This window comes from Macaca thibetana, chromosome 1 (genome assembly GCF_024542745.1).
Source record: "Macaca thibetana thibetana isolate TM-01 chromosome 1, ASM2454274v1, whole genome shotgun sequence".
NCBI lineage: Eukaryota > Metazoa > Chordata > Mammalia > Primates > Cercopithecidae > Macaca > Macaca thibetana.
In genome coordinates, this window is record NC_065578.1 from 80,998,176 (window position 1) to 81,017,477 (window position 19,302).

At 37.2% G+C, this 19,302-nt stretch overlaps 1 protein-coding gene and 1 pseudogene across 19 annotated transcripts in view; both read left to right on the top strand.

Moving 5' to 3' along the window:
• Window positions 1–19,302, top strand: part of ADGRL2 (adhesion G protein-coupled receptor L2) — a 684,558-nt gene that overhangs the window by 403,568 nt on the left and 261,688 nt on the right. The window lies entirely within an intron of this gene.
• On the top strand, window positions 8,900–10,080 carry LOC126942936 (hsc70-interacting protein-like; annotated as a pseudogene).

Below are 19,302 nucleotides of genomic sequence, written 5' to 3' on the forward strand. Positions count from 1 at the left end.
TGCTTATCATGCTGGAGCACCAATTTACCTGGATAGTGGCTTTTTTTTTTTTTTTTTTTTTTTTTTTGAGACAGAGTTTCGCTCTGCTGCCCAGGCTGGAGTGCAGTGGCATGATCTCAGCTCACTGCAGCCTCTGCCTCCCGGGTTCAAGTGATTCTCCTGCCTCAGCCTCCTGTGTAGCTGGACTACAGGGATGCACCACCACTCTGGCTAATTTTTTGTATTTTTAGTAGAGATGGCGTTTCACCATGTTGGCCAGGCTGGTCTCAAACTCCTGACCTCAGGTGATCCACCCACCTTGGCCTCCCAAAGTGCTGGGATTACAGGCATGAGCCACCATGCCCAGCCTGATAGTGGATTCTTATAATTTTTTTTAAATTAAAAAAACCCAGATATATAATGAAATGGAATGAAAATTATTTGAAGATGGAGACTTCCAAGGCATTCCATCTTGAGAGGGAAGGACCTAGGATCTTCCTAGAGCATCCAAGAGTCAGAGTTCATAGTCCTCTACATTGATGGAACTTTTGAGACACATCCTGAGACATGCATTTTTATGTCAGACAAACCAATGTGTTTTGCCCAGTAACTAGACCAAATGCTGTTCAGTTAGTGTGCAAAGCAGTCTAAAAGTGCTCCTATTTCCTGATTGTTGTGGGTATAACACACATTTCTAAGCATGTTTCACAGATGTGACATCAGCATGTACCAGAAGAGGTAAGGTTAGAAGGGAAGAAACGATTAACTCTAATATTTACAAACAGCCACTAATGGTCAATGATAGTGATGATGATGAGAATGAGTATGATGAAAATGATATTTTCTGAGTATCTACCATGTGCTGAGCACTATGCATAAATTCATCATCTTAAGTAAACTGCACAACGATCTTGTAAGTTGATCTTATTGTCCCCATTTGTGTATGTACCCAGACATAATACTATGCATTTGTGTTATCTCAACAAGTCTGTGAGCTATTATTATCCATATGCTGCTGACAAAAAATTGGTCTCAGAGTGGATAAGTAATCGCCCAAGTTTATAGAGTAAGTAAATGATGGAAATACGCAAAGACCCGGAGGTGCCTGTCTCAAAAGCCCTAGATCATTCCATGCCATGCTGCCTTGATATTAGGTAGAGATACTGTATTAGTCTGTTCTCACGCTGCTAATAAAGACATACCAGAGACTGGGTAATTTATAAAGAAAAAGAAGTTTAATGGTCTCACAGTTCCACATGGCTGGGGAGGCCTCACAATCACATGGCGGAAAGTGGAGGAGGAGAAAAAGCATGTCTTACAGGGCAGCAGGCAAGAAGGCGTGTGCAGGGAAACTGCCCTTTATAAAACCATCAGATCTCATGAGTCTTATTCACTATCACAAGAACAGCATGGGAAAATCCTCTTCCAATGATTCCATTACCTCCCACCAGGACCCTCCCACGACACGTGGGGATTATGGGAGCCACAATTCAAGGGATGAGATTTGGGTGGAAACACAGCCAAACCATATCAGATACCTATATAATTTATCATTTAAATTTGGATACTTTTGAAAGTAAAAGTAGATACTACTAATAATTGTGCCAGAGCAAGAGACATAAATTAAGATTGCCTCAGAAAATAAGGAATAGTTACCTCACTATTAGGCAAAGATAGAGGCTGAGTGGTATCAAACTTCTTAAAAATATATGCATCAAGATATTTCTTTATTTTAAAATATTGACTAATCATTTCACCTCAAGCAACCTTTTATCGTATGGGGCAGAGCAGGGAGAAAGCACATATGTATGCTTAATACTCAAGAAATAATTTTTACCTAGCAATTTATAGAGTAAAAAACATGCATCATTTTGATACATTTTTATACACAATATAATAGAAGTCAGGTACAAAACTCTAAAGGGATAAAGAAGATTTAGAAAATCCTAATTCAGTTTTAGAAATTAATGAATGTGGCACTTACTATATGCTGAAATATTATAACTTACTGACGGAGGGGAGAGAATTTTGAGAAGTGTGCTACATACTTCAATATTTCCTATTTCAGAAATAATCCTGTAACAATAACTTGAGACAGTTTTATGTAATTGTGGCAAGTAGTCACTCCACCTTGATTCAAGTACAGGTTTGGGCACTTTTTTTTCTTTTGTAGTTGCTTCTACTCAATGTATCATAGGTGTAAGTCCTTAATTTCTCTCCAGTAAAAGAAGAATAGCTTATAATTTCTTTTGTTTCTTTTTCTTTGATGCAAGAGTTCTCTCCTCCCAGTTTTTAACCTGCTTTGTTCAGACATTTTTTCTGCTCTTTTTTTTCTTTTTTACTCCTCAGTAGATTTACATAAAGTTAAGTGACTTAAGCTGTTTGTGACATTATTTTTGGATTTTACTGCTTCTTGCTTTGGCTGCTCCTGATCATATCCAGATTTATTTTCTAGAGGAAGCTAATTTAGTAAAAAAAAAAATTTTTTTTTTTTGGTAAAATAAGTACTATAAGCTTTCAACCAAACAGGGCACTCAAATGTACAGAAGAAAAAGCCACATTTATTCACAAACAGATGGGTTTTTCTTTTTTCCTTTTTTTAATTCTATAGAGACATATATATATTCTTGAGTAATACAATATGTACTAGCTTTGAACAAACATTTTATGCAGACATTAGGTCTACACAGGAGAAAAAGCACCAGCTCAAGTAATATAATTTACCACTGTGAGATTTTTCTGTTAGTGTGTATATGCATCTTGTAAATTCTTGTGCTTCAAGTTGCCTTTCAACCTTTTCAAATCATCCCTATGAATCTTTTCAGTTGGCTGGATATAAGAAAAGGAGACTTTTCTCATGAATGAATATGAGAGTTATTATGTTAAGCATGGAGTAAGAGTGTGCTGAGCACTTAATGCGACATGACATGCCTGGTACTCCCCACAAGCTTACCTTCAAAAGGATGAGACAGAGACAAATATAGCTCTGCATACATGTCAAATGGCCAAGTGCTGAGGGGGAAATATCTCTTATCCCCCTGCTTTTTTTCCATTGTCTCTTCATGAGACCAAGGTCACAAAACCTAATGAGGAACAGAAGTCAAAGGAAGTCGAGTTCTTAGGTCCCCTGTACAGTACCTGGATTATAATTAATAGCTGAGGTTTTGAGGCCAACCAGATCAAGAAAGGCAAGATGTTCTGTTCCCACAGGCACCTTTAAGCTTAGCAATGCTAAAGTTAGGGATAGTTTGCCTCTTCAAAGCCCCACAGCATCGTAATTGCTCAAGGTACTGAAATATATGATATCATTTCATATGAAAATGGGGCAAGGGCAGAGAGAAGAAAGACTCAAGTGATAGAAAGAGAAGAAAGAGAAGCATTTTACTATTATATTTTTATACTAATGACCTTCACTTGGTCTCTAACACAGTCTGTCAGATCTTAAAAGTTTATTTCTAGCCTTAAAGAAAGTAGCTTGAACAGTTCATATTTCTGGATATGGCAGGCAGTGTGGTAAAGGAAAAAGCAAAGTCCCTGCAGGCAGAGAGATGTGTGCTTGATCAGTTCTGCTATAGACTTTGCATGACCTTAAGCAGCTTTCTTAGATTATTCGAGCTCTATTTTGTTATCTGTAAAATGGTGACAATAATACTTATTTCCCGGTGTTGTTCTGAGTACTGAATGAGTTCTTATACCCAAAGCATTTAGTACAGGGCCTGCACAAGTTTGTGTTCATTCACTGGGTATTGCTATTGTCATTAAAAATTTAATTTTATTCTCAGAAATTACATTTTATTACTGTCATAACCTTATAGACCAAAAACAAACAGGGTAATCTGTACCTTCTCCTCCCTGTGTGGCTGGCACTTTCAGAGAAAAATCTCTTAAAAGGAAATTAAAGCAGTGCAACTACCTGTGATTTGTCAGGGTCATATAAAAGAGCTATACACCACCACCACCATCAACAACAAAATCAGTATCTAAGAACTGGATTAATCCAGGTTTAAAACCATCAAAAGAAGCATAAAAGGGTAAAACCACAAAAATCATTACATATTCTGAAAAGTATGTACAGAAGGTAAATTACATTTTTTTTTTTGTGTGTGTGTGTGTGTGTGTGTGTTTTGCGGTAATAAGGAGGATTAAAGTAATATTTAAAGTGGTTAAGAAATCTGGACATGGGCTCAAATGCAACTCCACTATACAGCATTTGATCTTCAAAATAATAAAGTGTTATTTAGTTTTTGATCCTCAGTCTTCTCATCAAAAAATGGGAATAATAACAGACTTACTTCGTAGGATTGTCATGAGGCTTATATGGGATACTGCATGTAAAGCAATCACTAAAATCCTGCATTAAGGATGAAATCTTGTTATTAGCAGACATGAGCCTTTTGCCTCTATTTAGCATGGGTTGGTCATGTTGTCTCCATTTTCTCTTCTGGCTGTTTCTCTAAATTATCAGGACTTCCCAAAGCCAATGCTTGGGAATGTCTGCTTCTGGAACATTTTAATGCACTTGAGAACTCCCTGAGAAAGAAGCATTCTAGAGTGTAAAAGTCATGAGCCAGTTATATATGATTCTTTGGTTAAGTCCACAGGAACCCAGTCTGGGCTTTTCTCCTTTGGAAAGAGGTACTGCATGGCTCCCAAAAGGCCAACTACAAGTCAAAGGCCATGCATGATGTTTTGACTTTTCACCATCAAAATTCATCTATCAGTGAGGCACAGTTCATATGACTAATCTTGTTTGATTTGGCAATGAAGTGAAATGTCAATAGGCTTCCTATTTTGACTGAAGTTATTAAATATACCAAAGGGAATATTACATGTGTGTTAGTCATCCCAGAATAAAGATGAGCATACATCCCTGAAAACTTCAACTCCGCTAATGGGATAATGGATCACCAGAATATTTTATATTTCAAATGCATACTTTGTTCACATTCTTGCTTCACTTGGAGAATTGTGTCACTGTTGCCAAAGTCTTGGGTTTCCTTTACTCCATGCCTGGATTCTCCATTGACACTAATGGGAATTTCACCTTCCAGCACAAGACAATATATGGAACTAAAATGACAATAGCAGAAGGAAAATAATACATTTTGTACATTGTGCTACAGAATATTTTTTTGACTGTTTCTGTTATAGTCATTGACTATTGCTAAGAAAGAGCCATTTGGAAACCCAAAAACATATTGTCTCTGAGGCTAGTCTTTTGAAAACATACTTTTACCCTTACATGTCATCACAAATTACATAAAAGAATAATTATAGATCAATCTACATAGTTTTAATTTTGTGGTTGGTTAATTATAAAAGCATACCTCTCTGGCACTGCCATTAGTCTATAAGGTACGTGTGTCTTGCTCTGTGGCAAGGTCAGAGTGCAGTGGTGTGATCTCGGCTCACTCCAACCTCCGCCTCCTGGGTTCAAGTGATTCTCCTGCCTCAGCCTCCCGAGTAGCTGGGACTACAGGCATACGCCACCATGCCCAGCTAATTTTTGTATTTGCAGTAGAGACGGAGTTTCACCATGTTGGCCGGGATGGTCTCGATCTCTTGACCTCATGATCTGCCTGCCTTGGGCTCCCAAAGTACTGGGATTACAGGCGTGAGTCACCACATTTTGGGAGAAAAGATTGTCCATATTTTCTTAAGGAAACATAATGCAAAATCTGCCATTTACTGAAATTAAAAGTATGATGAATTTTTTGTAGTTCATGTTCACACATTAGCAATAACCTGTAGAGCTATGAGTTGATAGAATGTAGCATTAAAAAAAAAAAAATCCTCTGTGAAAGAAGAACAGATACAAACCCCATTTATATGAGTGACCAAATGTCAAAAATGTAGTAAAGTGGTTTGTGGACTGTCCTGTTCATTATTTTGCTGACTTGGAAACCTTAAAGTGTTTTGTATCCTTTTCATTATCTATAAAATTATGAATTGTAATGGAATTTACACAAAAATCCTCCTGGAGAGTGGAGACTTTACTGCATAGTCAGCTTTGCCTTATAATCCAATCTTCCCCAATGCAGTTGGTATGGCAGTTGCCAAACTCAAACAGCAGGATCTCTTTTGTAAAGAAAAGTATGAATTTGAGCTACAAAATGAGCAGAATATTTTTCTATTACTCTGGATGTTTCCTCTTGCTGAGTTTACATGAGAAGTCTAGCAGGAGATGTTATTAAACAGCCTCAGAAATTAGCCCCAAAACAATTATCTTGGTTTAGCTATGGAAAAAGACACCAGAGGCTTAATGAAAAGAGCATTTGAATTTTTGTGATTGAATATCTGTTGGACACCTCTGTAGTTATTAGCCCTTATGGATAGGATTTCAGATTTTTAAAAATTATTTTTAATTGAATTGGTTTTGGAAAACTGGAGATTAAAAACAGTTTTCAAGCCTGTGTTAAGAGATCCCAAAGCAAACTGAGAAATAATGGATTCTTTAAAAGTTTGGTTTAAACCTTGCCTCCTGGCAAGGAATATACCCTTTTCAACATAAATTAGAGTTTTCATATTACAATAGATTTATAGAACTAAGTAAGAAAGAATATCTCTAGTCATATAGGCCACCATACATTCCTTACAATCATTACCTTCCAACATCCATGGCTTTCTTTGTGTTTAGTAGTAAATTTGCTATGAATTAAAGCTTCCTACAGATTCCTTAAGACAATATTCCAAAAGTTACTATATTTTTCAGTTTTTTATCTTTCTCTACACATAGCCAGAACATCAGGTTTCCCAATCCTGCTTCTTTCTCTGCGTTCTTTTACCATCCCAAGTAATTTCTCTATCATTATAGTATTTGCTATTTTTAAATATTTGTTGGCTGTTATCATGTCAAATCTTAAGTTACTTAGCCAGTTGCTTTAATCTTTCCTCCCAAGCCCCTCTCCCAACCTCACCTCCCCAGTCACTTCATCATTTTTTTTTTTCCTTTTCTCTTTACTCTCTCCAATCTTCCACATATTTCTGGAATTGAGTTTATCTAAACCGAATGCACTTTTCCAGGTGCATCATATATCATCCCCTAGGTCTGGGATATGATGGTTCTTTGTATACAGCCCAATGCTAGTGGAGTTTGTCTTTTTTTCTGATCACTGTCAGCATGTTGACTCAGAGTGTTTTTTGAACATCTCCCGCTGATTCCTGAGGGAGCCTTTCTGCAAGTGGGCTATCCTCTACCTGGTAGTCTATTTTTAAAATGTGATATGGGAGAAAACATGATTTTGTGGACTGTGTTAGAAAACATGTCCAGGTACCACATTCCACCCCCTGCCATTTTTAGAAACAAATCTATTTTCTTGGCATTCATTTTTGTTTAACTATATTTTATTATGAAAATGTAATGGTAGCATATGCAGACAAATTGCTGCTGAGGTTGCCAGAGTGAAAACAGAGATTTTTCTAGCCGTATTACAGACGTTTTTTAAAAAGTAGTTGAAAAGGCCAGCACTGAAATTAAAAGCATTCTTTTTTTTTTTTGAGATGGAATCTTGCTCTGTCACCCAGACTGAAGTGCAGTGGTGTGATCTTAGTTCACAGTAAGCTCTGCCTCCAGGGTTCAAGCGATTCTCAGCCTCAGCCTCTCGAGTAGCTGGGATTACAGGCCACCACGCCTGGCTAATATTTGTATTTTTAGTAGAGACGTGGTTTTACCATGTTGCTCAGACTGGTCTCAAACTCCTGAGCTCAAAGTGATCCGCCTGCCTCGGCCTCCCAAAGTGCTCAGATTATAGGCATAAACCACTGTGCCCAGCCAAAGCATTCTTTATTTAATGTTAACAAGTGAGGTCTTTATATTTTCTTCACCTATTCATTTTTTTAAACTGCTTCTTCTGACCATCAAACTAGTTCACAGTAGGTACAAAACTGAGGGTGAGAAGCAAGAGAAAAGAAATATAAAATTAAATATGAAACTACAAAATTTTAGTAATACAAATTTCAGTTATACAATTTTTTTCTATATCATCATAAGGAAGTACTACTCAATATAAAAAGGCTATTGCAGCTATTAGATGGAAGTAGGCTACACCGAAATCAACCACAAGTCACTTGAAGCAGTGTAAGAAAAGATTATGTAACACCTATATATCAATAAAGCAAAACTGGATAACTTGTGAGTCTGATGAACTGGGGAAAAACGCTCACTTACATATTAACATATATTTATGTTTTATATATTACATATGTTTTATATGTTAACATAAATAAATAAATATCCATGGAGTCTAAGGGGTTATCAATTATGTAAACCTACTGCCACTGATCTGATAACAGCTTTTCAGAAAATGAACTATATAAAATTTAAACAATTTTCTTTCTTTTTTTTTTTTTTTTTAAATAGAGCCGGGGTCTTGCTATGTTGCCTGGGCTGGTCTCAACCTCTTGGACACAAGTGATCCTCCTGCCTCAGCCTCTCAAAGTGCTGGGATTACGGGTGTGAGCCATTGCACCCGGCCAGATTTAAACAATTTATTTTTGCTAAATGACAACAGCATACATTTATCTGTATAATTACATGTCACTCTCATCTTTGAATTACAACCAAAATTTAACTCAAAACCTCTTTTAATATACTTGGAGTCACTTTTGAGGCTTTATGATGGTATCAAAGAGATAACCACACTGCTTTTAGTTCATTCACTTTCAATTATATATCTCAGTTAATACTACTTTAGTTATGTATCAGAACAACAGACCCAAATTAATCTTGAAGAAAGAAATTTATTGGCTTTTGTAAGTTAAAAATATGCAGGTAGGCCTGTGGCATAGTGGCTCACGCCTGTAATGGCAGCAATTTGGGAGGCTGAGATGGGACGATCTCTTGAGTCCAGGAGTTCAGGACCAGCCTGGGCAACATGGCAAGACCCAGCTTCTACCAAAAAAAATACAAAAATTGCTTCTGTGTGGTCACGCCAAGCCAGCACCTGGGCCTGGAACTGGGCCGCAGCCCCTCAGCTTTGCCCACCGCCTCCCGACCATGGACCCCCGCAAAGTGAACGAGCTTCAGGCCCTTGTGAAAATACGTAAGCAGGATCTGAGCATTCTGCACGCCGAGGAAATGCGCTTCCTGAGGAAGGGGGTGGAGAGCATGGGGGTAAAGTACCACCTGCTACTCAGAAATCTAAATCAGAAGAAAATACCAAGTGGAAAAAAAACCTGACAGTAAGAAGGTGCAGGAAGACTTAAAGACAGACAAACCATCAAGTGAGGAAAGTGATCTAGAAATTGATAAAGAAGGTGTGATTAAACCAGACACTGATGCCCCTCAAGAAATGGGAGATGAAAATGCAGAGGTAACAGAGGAGATGAGATCAGGCAAATGATAAGAAAGTGGCTGCTACTGAAGCCCTAAATGATGGTGAACTACAGAAAGCCATTGACTTATTCACAAATACCATCAAGCTAAATTTGCACTTGGCCATTTTGTATGCCAAGAGGGTCAGCGTCTTCGTCAAATTAAAGAAGCCAAATGCTGCCATCCGAGACTGTGACACAGGCATTGAAATAAATCCTGATTCAGCTCAGCCTTACAAATGGCAAGTGAAAGCACACAGACTCCTAGGCCACTGGGAAGATGCACCCATGATCTTGCCCTTGCCTGTAAATTGTTTTACGATGAAGATACTAGTAAGATGCTGAAAGAAATTCAACCTAGGGCACAGGAAATTGCAGAAGAAAGTATGAGCGAAACGTGAAGAGCCAGAGAACAAAGAACAGAAAGAGTTAAGACGGCTCGAGAAGAGCGTGAGAGAGCCCGGGAGGAGGAATAAGCCAGACCACAGTAAGAAGCTCAGGATGGCTCTTTTCCAGGTGGCTTTCCTGGGGGAATGCCTGGTAATTTTCCCGGAGGAATGTCTGGAAGGACCCAAATGCCTGGACTCAATGAAATTCTTAGTGATCCAGAGTTCTTGCAGACACGCAGGATCCAGAAGTTATGGTGGCCTTCCAGGATGTGGCTCAGAACCCAGCAAATACATCAAAATACCAGAGAAACCCAAAGGTTATGAATCTTATTAGTAAATTGTCAGCCAATTGGAGGTCAAGCATAATGCCCTTCTGATAAACAAAGCCCCTGCTGAAGGAAAAGCAACCTAGATTACCTTATGGATGTCGCAATAATACAAACCAGTGTACCTCTGACCTTCTCATCAAGAGAGCTGGGGAGCTTTGAAGATAATCCCTACCCTTCTCTTCTAAATGCAGCTGAAGCATTTTACAGTGATTTGCCATTAGGGTATTCATTCAGATAATGTTTTCCTACTAGGAATTAATCCCTACCTCTCTCCCCCAAATGCAACTGAAGCATTTTACGGTGATTTGCCATTAGGGTATTCGTTCAGATAATGTTTTCCTACTAGGAACTACAAACTTTAAACACTTTTTAAACCTTAAAAATATTTAAAACAAATTTAAAGGGTCTGTTAATTCTTATATTTTTCTTTACTAATCACTTTGGACTTTTTTCCTTTGAGTTATTGGGAAGGGAAGATATTTATGTATGGAAGATTATTGCTCTAATTTGAGTGAAACAAAAGTTTATTAGTGCGAGGCAAACAACTCATTTGAGGATAAACTTTGTGTTGGATATGTGGTTCCTGAAGCATTTTTGCTTGTCTTTTTAAATGCTTTATCCTTTTCTTTAAATACTTGTTTCAATAAAACTAACTGGGACCACTAGTATTTCAGTAGGACCTGGGTAGGGACTGGAAGTACTTGGCAGGGCAGTGGCAATCTTGCTGTACTTTAAATAGCATGCATCCTTGGGCAGGTTGCCCTTAAATCTTACCTAGTGGTGAAGGGATTTTTCTTGTAATGCTGCAGCAGAGTTGGAGTACTTAGTTCTGTTCTTGTCCAGTATATCTAATAAATGTTTCATATTATTTCCACATAGGGAAAATAAAGGAATATTTTTCTTTTTATATTTCTATGCTTAAAATTCTCTTTCCTAGTCAAAAAATGCCCAGCTCTGTGTCTGCTTTCTGCTTGTTACATTTTTCTCCCTTACTTTTCTTGGGCTAAAGACAGGCTTTTTCCACCAGCATCATCACTGCTATCATCATTAACCGCATAATTATACAAGCATATTTAATGCTGAGTTTAATTTAATATGTAATACATAGAGTAATTGTAGGGTAATACCCACAACAACTGTAGTTTCTTACTTGGCCATGAGAACGCTTATTTAAGTGTTAGACTTCCACTCTGGCGAAATCTTGTCATATCAAAAGACACTGGAAAGAGGGACTCCCTTTGTTGTTTGGTCTTCTACTTAGAAAATACCTATTGGAGTCAGAGTTTATCTTGTAGTATTCATCTTTGTATTTTGAAGATAATAAGGTTTGAATTACATTGATATGCACAGAGGGGAACCAATTTTTTTTATTCAATGTGAATTATAAATGAGATAATCCAGTTATTCATTGTAGAGTTGTTGAGACTATAAAAGACTCATTGTCTTTGTATTCAGCTCTTCCTTAAATAGTGTAACCATACCCCCAGCTCTGCTTGCTTTCTTTCCCTCCCCTCCAATGATAAAGAAAATGATAAATTTTCTGTTGTGCATTCAATTCTTATTTTAAATAAGACTAAGTATAAACATTGTACCTGATATTGCTACCTTTCTACCAATGTTTCAATGTAAAGTGCTAGTGCTTAAAAACATTTTCATTGGATAAGACCTTCTGTACTTTGCTTATTTGAAGAATCAGTGGTAGGAGCAGTGAAGTAAATTCTATGGAGTACATTTCTAAAATAGCACATTTCTGGAATCATAAATAAGTTTATTCAGGTTCCTACCCTTTGCTGTACACAAGCAGACAGAAATGCATCTGTTCCATAGATGAGAAAAAGCTATTATGCTGATGGAGCATGCTTTTAAAATCCTTTAAAAATACTCACCATATAAACTTGCATTTGACGCCAGGCGCGGTGGCTCATACTTGTAATCCCAGCGCTTTGGGAGGCTGAAGCGGGCAGATCACAAGGTCAGGAGTTGGAGACCAGCCTGGCCAACATAGTGACTATTGGTATATTTCTCATCATAATTCAAACAGCCAAGTATGAGATGACCCATTTCCCTAAATTCTCCCGCAGAGGTGGGAGAATCTCTTGAACCTGGGAGGCGGAGGTTGCAGTGAGCAGAGATCACTCCACTGCACTCCAGCCTGGGCGACAGAGACAGACCATGTCTCAAAAAAAATAAATAAATAAAAATAAATTAAATAAATTTTTTTTAAAAAACAAAAAAACAAAACAATCCGCAGGTAGTCTTTAGGCACTGTTGGTTCATGATCTCAGAAAGAATCTCAATGACCTGGTTTCTCTCTGTTTATAGGAATTTTCTCTTCCATACAGTGTCCATTCTCAGCAGGGTTGTCCCTTGGGGAAACTGCAGCAGCTCCATCTCCTTGCCCCTCTTTTATTCCAAAAGTCATGAGAACTTCTCTCTTACAACCCTTACAGAAATCCTCAGCCTGGCTCTTACCTACCCGAATTGGGTCATACATCCTTCCCTGGACTCATCCCTGTGGCCAGTCACATGGGATTAATACTGGGTTACTGAAACCCCTGGGCATGGTCAAAGAAAACTTTGTGTGATGATGGAAATGTTCTATAATCTACTATGTCTTGTACAACTAGTCATGTGTGGCTATTGATTACTCAAAATGTGCTTAATGCAACTGAGGAACTAAAATTTAGACTTTCTTTTAAGTCTTTTAAATTTAAACTAAATAGCCACTACTGTATTGGACAGCACTAGAGTTGAGAGTGTGGGTCAAACCTACTTAAATTACATGGATTGAGGAGTCATTCCCCAAAGAAAAGGTTTTGGGAGGAGGAGGTCCTATTTTACCAGAAATGGGAAATACAGATGCCAAGGGGTAAAAGTAACACATGTTCACTACACGTACTCTAAAACTTCAACTTTTTATTAACACCTGTTTGACTGATAGTTTCATTTTACATTATACAGTGCACATCGTATTACCTACAGTTTTTCTAATGCTTTGTTTTTACTTCATTAGAATGCATACAGTAGGAACTTTGGACAGATAACTGTTCAGGCCTGAATAAGAATCCATCCTAAGCTATCGTTAGGGATTCACTGCTTTTAATTGAATTCTCTTTTATGTACACTGTGTTCATCTTTCAGAAGATATTTTAAATGACATACATGGAACCAAGTTTATATTAAATTTCATGCGGCATTTTTAATACAGGTAACTGAATGACAAAGTAGTAATCAGTTTATAGATATTGCTGATGTCAAACATGTACAGTTACAATTGCACTACAATGTTCTCTTTTGACTGAAGTATGCAAATTTTTCTCTTTGATGCTGACTTATTCATTGATTCAACCAACCTTCCAAGACAGACAGGGTTCTTGCCCTCATTGAGCTTCTAATTCTCAATTTTGTGAAAATATGAGATACCATCCATGTTAGACTTGAAACAAAATAGACCAAATTAATACTGGTTTATTGCAGAAAATTTAGAAATATGAAGACATAATTAGTGGAAAATAAAAAGTATCTATAATCCCATCACACAGAAACAACTACCATTAATGTTTTAGTACATATTTCTTTAAAAAGTATATGTATATGAGTACTTACAGTCATTTGTATAAGGATGAGAACCTGCTATAGATAATCCTTTAAAACTTAATTTTTTTTTTTTTTTAAGATGGAGTCTTGCTCCGTCACCAGGTTGGAGTGCAGTGGCGTGATCTCAGCTCACTGTAACCTCTGACTCCCTGGTTCAAACGATTCTTCTGCCTCAGCCTCCCAAGTAGCTGGGATTATAGGCATGCACCACCACGCCCAGCTAATTTTTGTATTTTTAGTAGAGATGGGGTTTCACCATGTTAGCCAGGATGGTCTCGATCTCCTGACCTCATGATCCGTCCGCCTCGGCCTCCAAAGTACTGAGATTGCAGGCGTGAGCCACTGCACCTGGCTGAAAACTTAATTTTTACATAATCACATGGACTTTAAAAACATCGTGTTCAATGGCTGCATAGCATTCCATTGTGTGAATAAAATATATATATATCTCTCTAAAAAGTACAACTGTTAGGTAAAAAGGATATGAACATTTTTTAACATTTTAAAGATTTTGGAAATTACAAGTTCTATGTAGGCAAAGGTTTTTGTCTGTTTTGTTTACTGCTAAATACCAGTGTGTAGGACAATGTCTAACACCTAGAGTATATTTAATAAATATTTGTTCAATGAGCAAGTGACTATTGGTATATTTCTCATCATAATTCAAACAGCCAAGTATGAGATGACCCATTTCCCTAAATTCTCATCAACTTTGGGATTTACATTTTTTTCTTTTCAGTTTTTTTTTTTTTTTTTTTTTTCTTTTTTTTTTTTTTTTTTGAGACGGAGTCTCGCTCTGTCGCCCAGGCTGGACTGCAGTGGCCGGATCTCAGCTCACTGCAAGCTCCGCCTCCCGGGTTCACGCCATTCTCCTGCCTCAGCCTCCCCAGTAGCTGGGACTACAGGCGCCCGCCACCTTGCCTGGCTAGTTTTTTGTATTTTTTAGTAGAGACGGGGTTTCACCGTGTCAGCCAGGATGGTCTCGATCTCCTGACCTCGTGATCCGCCCGTCTCGGCCTCCCAAAGTGCTGGGATTACAGGCTTGAGCCACCGCGCCCGGCCTTTCTTTTCAGTTTTGTAGACAGAAGATGGTATCTCATTTCAGCTTTTGTTCTAACTTATTTACCTTGTCCAGAAGTACAAATTGTGTCCAATCATGCTTACTTAGGCAAAAACAAGTTCTACAGGGTAAGAAACTTGTAGCCTGATTTTGGCTGAATATCTCAAAATCTTAAAATTTTGACTAAGCAAAATCCAGCAGGATTATGTGTTTGGGAATCATATTTCAGTCCACTAAGAAATCATATGACTAGAGAAGTCACTAAGCCTACTTTATCTCATAACATATTAACATATAAAAAGCCTTTAAATGCAGGTATTTGTGTTTTAATAAATCACCAAATAGAGAAATCTAGAGAACTGTGATGACTCTGCCTAATATTTAGCTCTCCCTATTCTCTGAAGAACTTTTTTTCTTCATGCCCTAAATGTAACTTGTAGTCTAACACATAAGCACAATCGAAGTTTATTATAAAAACTACAGAGAAAATTCAAATTAAACCAACATTGGGAGCTCCAATCAAATCTCATGTGGAACTATAACTAGGACCTAGAACACGAACATCTCATGGGGGCTGTCTCCTCTCACCGAGCATCTGCTTTTCTTCTCTTGCTCTTGCCCCTACTCAATCTCTCTCTGTCTCTCTTTTTCTCCTCTCTCTCTGTTGCAGTGCCTGCCCATGTCCAAACATGGCTCTGCACTGGCTTTAGATCCCTTTCCTATTCAAGCACTTCACTAACTGTGCTCCAGTTCCAAATAAGAGAATTAGATTCACTTCTCTTGGGGAGGTAACTGTCCTCCTTCTCCAGCCCAATCTGCTATAACCCTAGGGAAGGGATCCCCTACTTCAAATATGGGAGCAAAGATGCCCTACTGATATGGGACTAGTTAAAGAAGAGGGGTTAGATCTGATAAACATCCTAAAAGGCATATGTCACAATATGCCTGCACTTGTTAGATACTAGGATACAACTATAGGTAGAAAGTGGCTCCTATTACATAATAATTCATTAATCTAACTTGAGTATACAATTTAAATAATCTCCCAGCCATCATTTAAAAATCATTTATGATAATCAGCAGTTTCTACAAATCTAGTTTTAATTCCATTGCTAAGCTTCACTGTATTTATTTTTCAACTTAAGTGTTTTACCATTTGTCCATGTCAGAGATCTTTGATTCCACAAAAATAATTTTTTAAGTTTATTTTTTGTTCTACTAAGTATAGGTTCTTATTTCTAGTTATTTTTAACTGAGCTGCTATATCTTGCAATTTTAGTACTTTCTTGCAGTACTGTTTTTCTCAAAATTACCTGACTTTGCAAAAATTACATAAATGAACAGAACTACCTCTTGCAATGCCACATTTCAAGCATTTTTGAGATAATCCATTACCAACTGTGCTCTCTATACTAAGCAAAATGATTCATCTAAACTAGTGATTTGATGATGTACACATTTTTTCCATCTTTTTCATTTTCTTTGCATTTCATAATTTTATATTTTCCCCCCTTCAATTCTGTTGCAATTCAAGTCTATTATGGAAAGAATTAAATCATTTTCTCTTTCTCATTTAACTAATTTCTGACAGTTAATCTTTCCAGTTCTAACTAGGGTGATTTTGAGGAAAGAGAAAACAAATTACGTTTAAGTTACACCTACGAACAATAAACTATTTAAATCAAGCCATCTCCATCATTAATATCTATAATTCTGGCCATATACTCCGGGTCTTGCAATATATGATACATGGCTAAATTTACAGGATTGGTCAAGTTGCAGTTTCATTACTTCTCCTATTCAGATGTATCCTCAAATTGTGGCAATATGCATGACATGACAGCCTTCCTTAATGACTGATGGAGATAGTTTCATCATGGTTCAGACCACCGTGATGAGCATCAATCACTAAGACAGCCAAAGATGTCAAAGCTGCTAAGATGCTCTTTAATCCAGCAATCCTAGGAAGTCACAACTGTCAGCACAGATCTAAGCAATTGTCTAGCTCGGTGGTCCCTAACTTCTTCCAGTTAGAAAACCTGTATTAGACCAGAAAACACCCTTGAAGAATTCCACTTTTATTAAATGCATATACATTGGCCATCACCAGGTATATTGTAACAAATACCATTTTCGATGTTTTACATATTGCCTTGACCCCTTTTACCCATTTTCTCTGAGAACTGCTCCCATTCCTATAGAGGTGGCCACTTGTCCTATATTTGAGGTTAGAAATCTTTGTAAATAAATTTTAAATTTACTAATTATAGTAACATTTATTCAAAGAAATAAGTGTAAAACATGCTATTTATTCAGTCAACAGATAGTGCTTAGTGCAGGGCTGGGCATAGTGGCTTATGCCTGTAATCTCCAGGGAGGCCGAAGCAAGTGGATCACTTGAGGTGAGGAGTTCACAACCAGCCTAACCAACATGGTGAAACCCCATCTCCACCAAATTACAAAACTTAGCCGGGTGTGGTGGTGCATGCCTGTAATCCCAGCTACTTGGGAGGCTGAGGCACGAGAATCGCTTGAATCTGGGAGGCAGAAGCTGCATGAACCGAGATTGTGCACTGCACTCCAGCCTGGGCAGCAGAGTGATACTGTGCCTCAAAAAGAAAAAAAAAATAGTCCTCAGTGCTTCAAACAAATTGAGAACCACTGATCCAGAAAATATACTTGTTATAAAATTCACTCTTACCTTAATAATTCAGATAATTGAGGAAGAAGTTTTTTGTTGTTTTATTCTTTACTTAACATTATTGATCAACCTGATTATCTACTTTAGCTAATATACACAGACAAAACCTGTAATTTTATAGGAGGCCATGTCTCAGGTATCACAATTACCCTCCCATGATTCAGGTATGGTAAAATTATGAATATATTTCTCTGAGGTGCAGTAAAATAGTTTATTTATTACTTCCTTAACATCTCACTCATAGGTGGTTACATTTTGAAAGATTATTAACTAGGCTGTGTAGGCAAGCACAATAATTTGACGTCAGGAAGCTATTATCTGAGCTAGCCTCCCTCCTGCTAGGGTCCAAGGATATTATTTACAGAAATGAACCAGTGTACTATGTTTAACACATTCTTTGAACATTTGTGCCTATACTATGTTAGGTTTTCCTGTTTAAGTGTTTCTAAGTATGAGTTCATTAAAAATTTTTTCCCACCTACTTTTTTTCCCTTAATTCCATTAGGCTTTTTAAATTCCTATACTGGCTTTCTAATATATCAATTTTGTACTTATCTATACCAAATGAGAATTCTCACCTTCTTCAAAATCTGATTCAAAACTTACTTCCTTTAAGAACTTTTCAGAATAAATGCCATGACTTTGCACTTCCTCTAGAGACTCCCTAAGATTTCAAATGTTCTGTCATCTTTTTTTGTTACAGCATATATATCATGCTTATTATATATTCAGTTTGAACTGCTTTATGCTTTGCATTTTTTTTTTTTTTTTTTGGTAATTGCAGTTACTTCCGTATTTCACAGATGTATGTATGTGCTTGCTGCTCTCTACATCTTGATAATGCTTTGCTTCAGCCTGATGCAACATGGCCTGTGCGTTTTTTGTTTTTTCTTTTTTTTTAATTTTGTTAGACAGTGTTCAGTACCATTTATAACTGTTGACTAAGCAACTAACAAATTTTTCCCAAAGAAGAGTGGCAATGCACTTTGCGGTTTGTTAATTCATTAATTTACCCTTTAAAGATTATGGATTGATCAACTCCTGTGCTCCTGGCACTGTGCTAAGCACTTGAGATACATCAGAAAAAGAGAGAGACTCAGCTATAGAGTTGATAATATGAACCAAGACAATCTGTTCAAGGCACTTGAACCATTACACTATCCAAACATTGTTCCAATGCTCACGCTATCCACAGAGACTAGAGTATCACTAGTCCCTGTCCCTTTTTCTTTTCTCTGTAACCTACTTATTGCTATTAACACAGTCAAGGGACAGGTAGATAACTGTGAGAAATCTATATATTTTCAAAGGGAAGTGAGTAGTGAATCACATATTCATTATCTTGACCTTGGAGCAGGTCAGAGTAGATACAGAAGAAAGGAATGTTACCTGCTGCCAACTATTGTTAAGAGAGTACAATGTGAGATCCACCCCTAGTGCACTAGTTGATGTATTGCTGTAAAATCTCTAGGTATTCCAGCTGTAAGAAATACATCAGCTAGATATCTCAACAATAAATATATTTGAAATTATAGTTGTCAGAGAAAAGCTTGAGAGAACTACATATGCTTTTTAAACTCTATTGTTCTTCCTTTATGTCTTAGAGTTCACCAATATCATTATTAATATTTACTGTTAATTGCCTATGTATATTACTTAATGCCAGCACAGCCTTACAGAGGTGCTGTTTTAAATGACAAATATAATGATTAGTGGAATGATGATTAAACATACACTATAAGCCTAGCACCTTCATAAAAATCTCAGAGCTCTTTACAACAGCAATAAAACAACAAACTGAAATAACAGCTGTGCAAATCATAAACTAGTTTAAAAAGATGACACTTAGGAGTTTAAGGGTTTTTTGAAGCCCATAAATAAAAAGATGTAAAGTTTCATGCTCATGAAAACTAGCTTTTAGAAGTTGCCAATGGA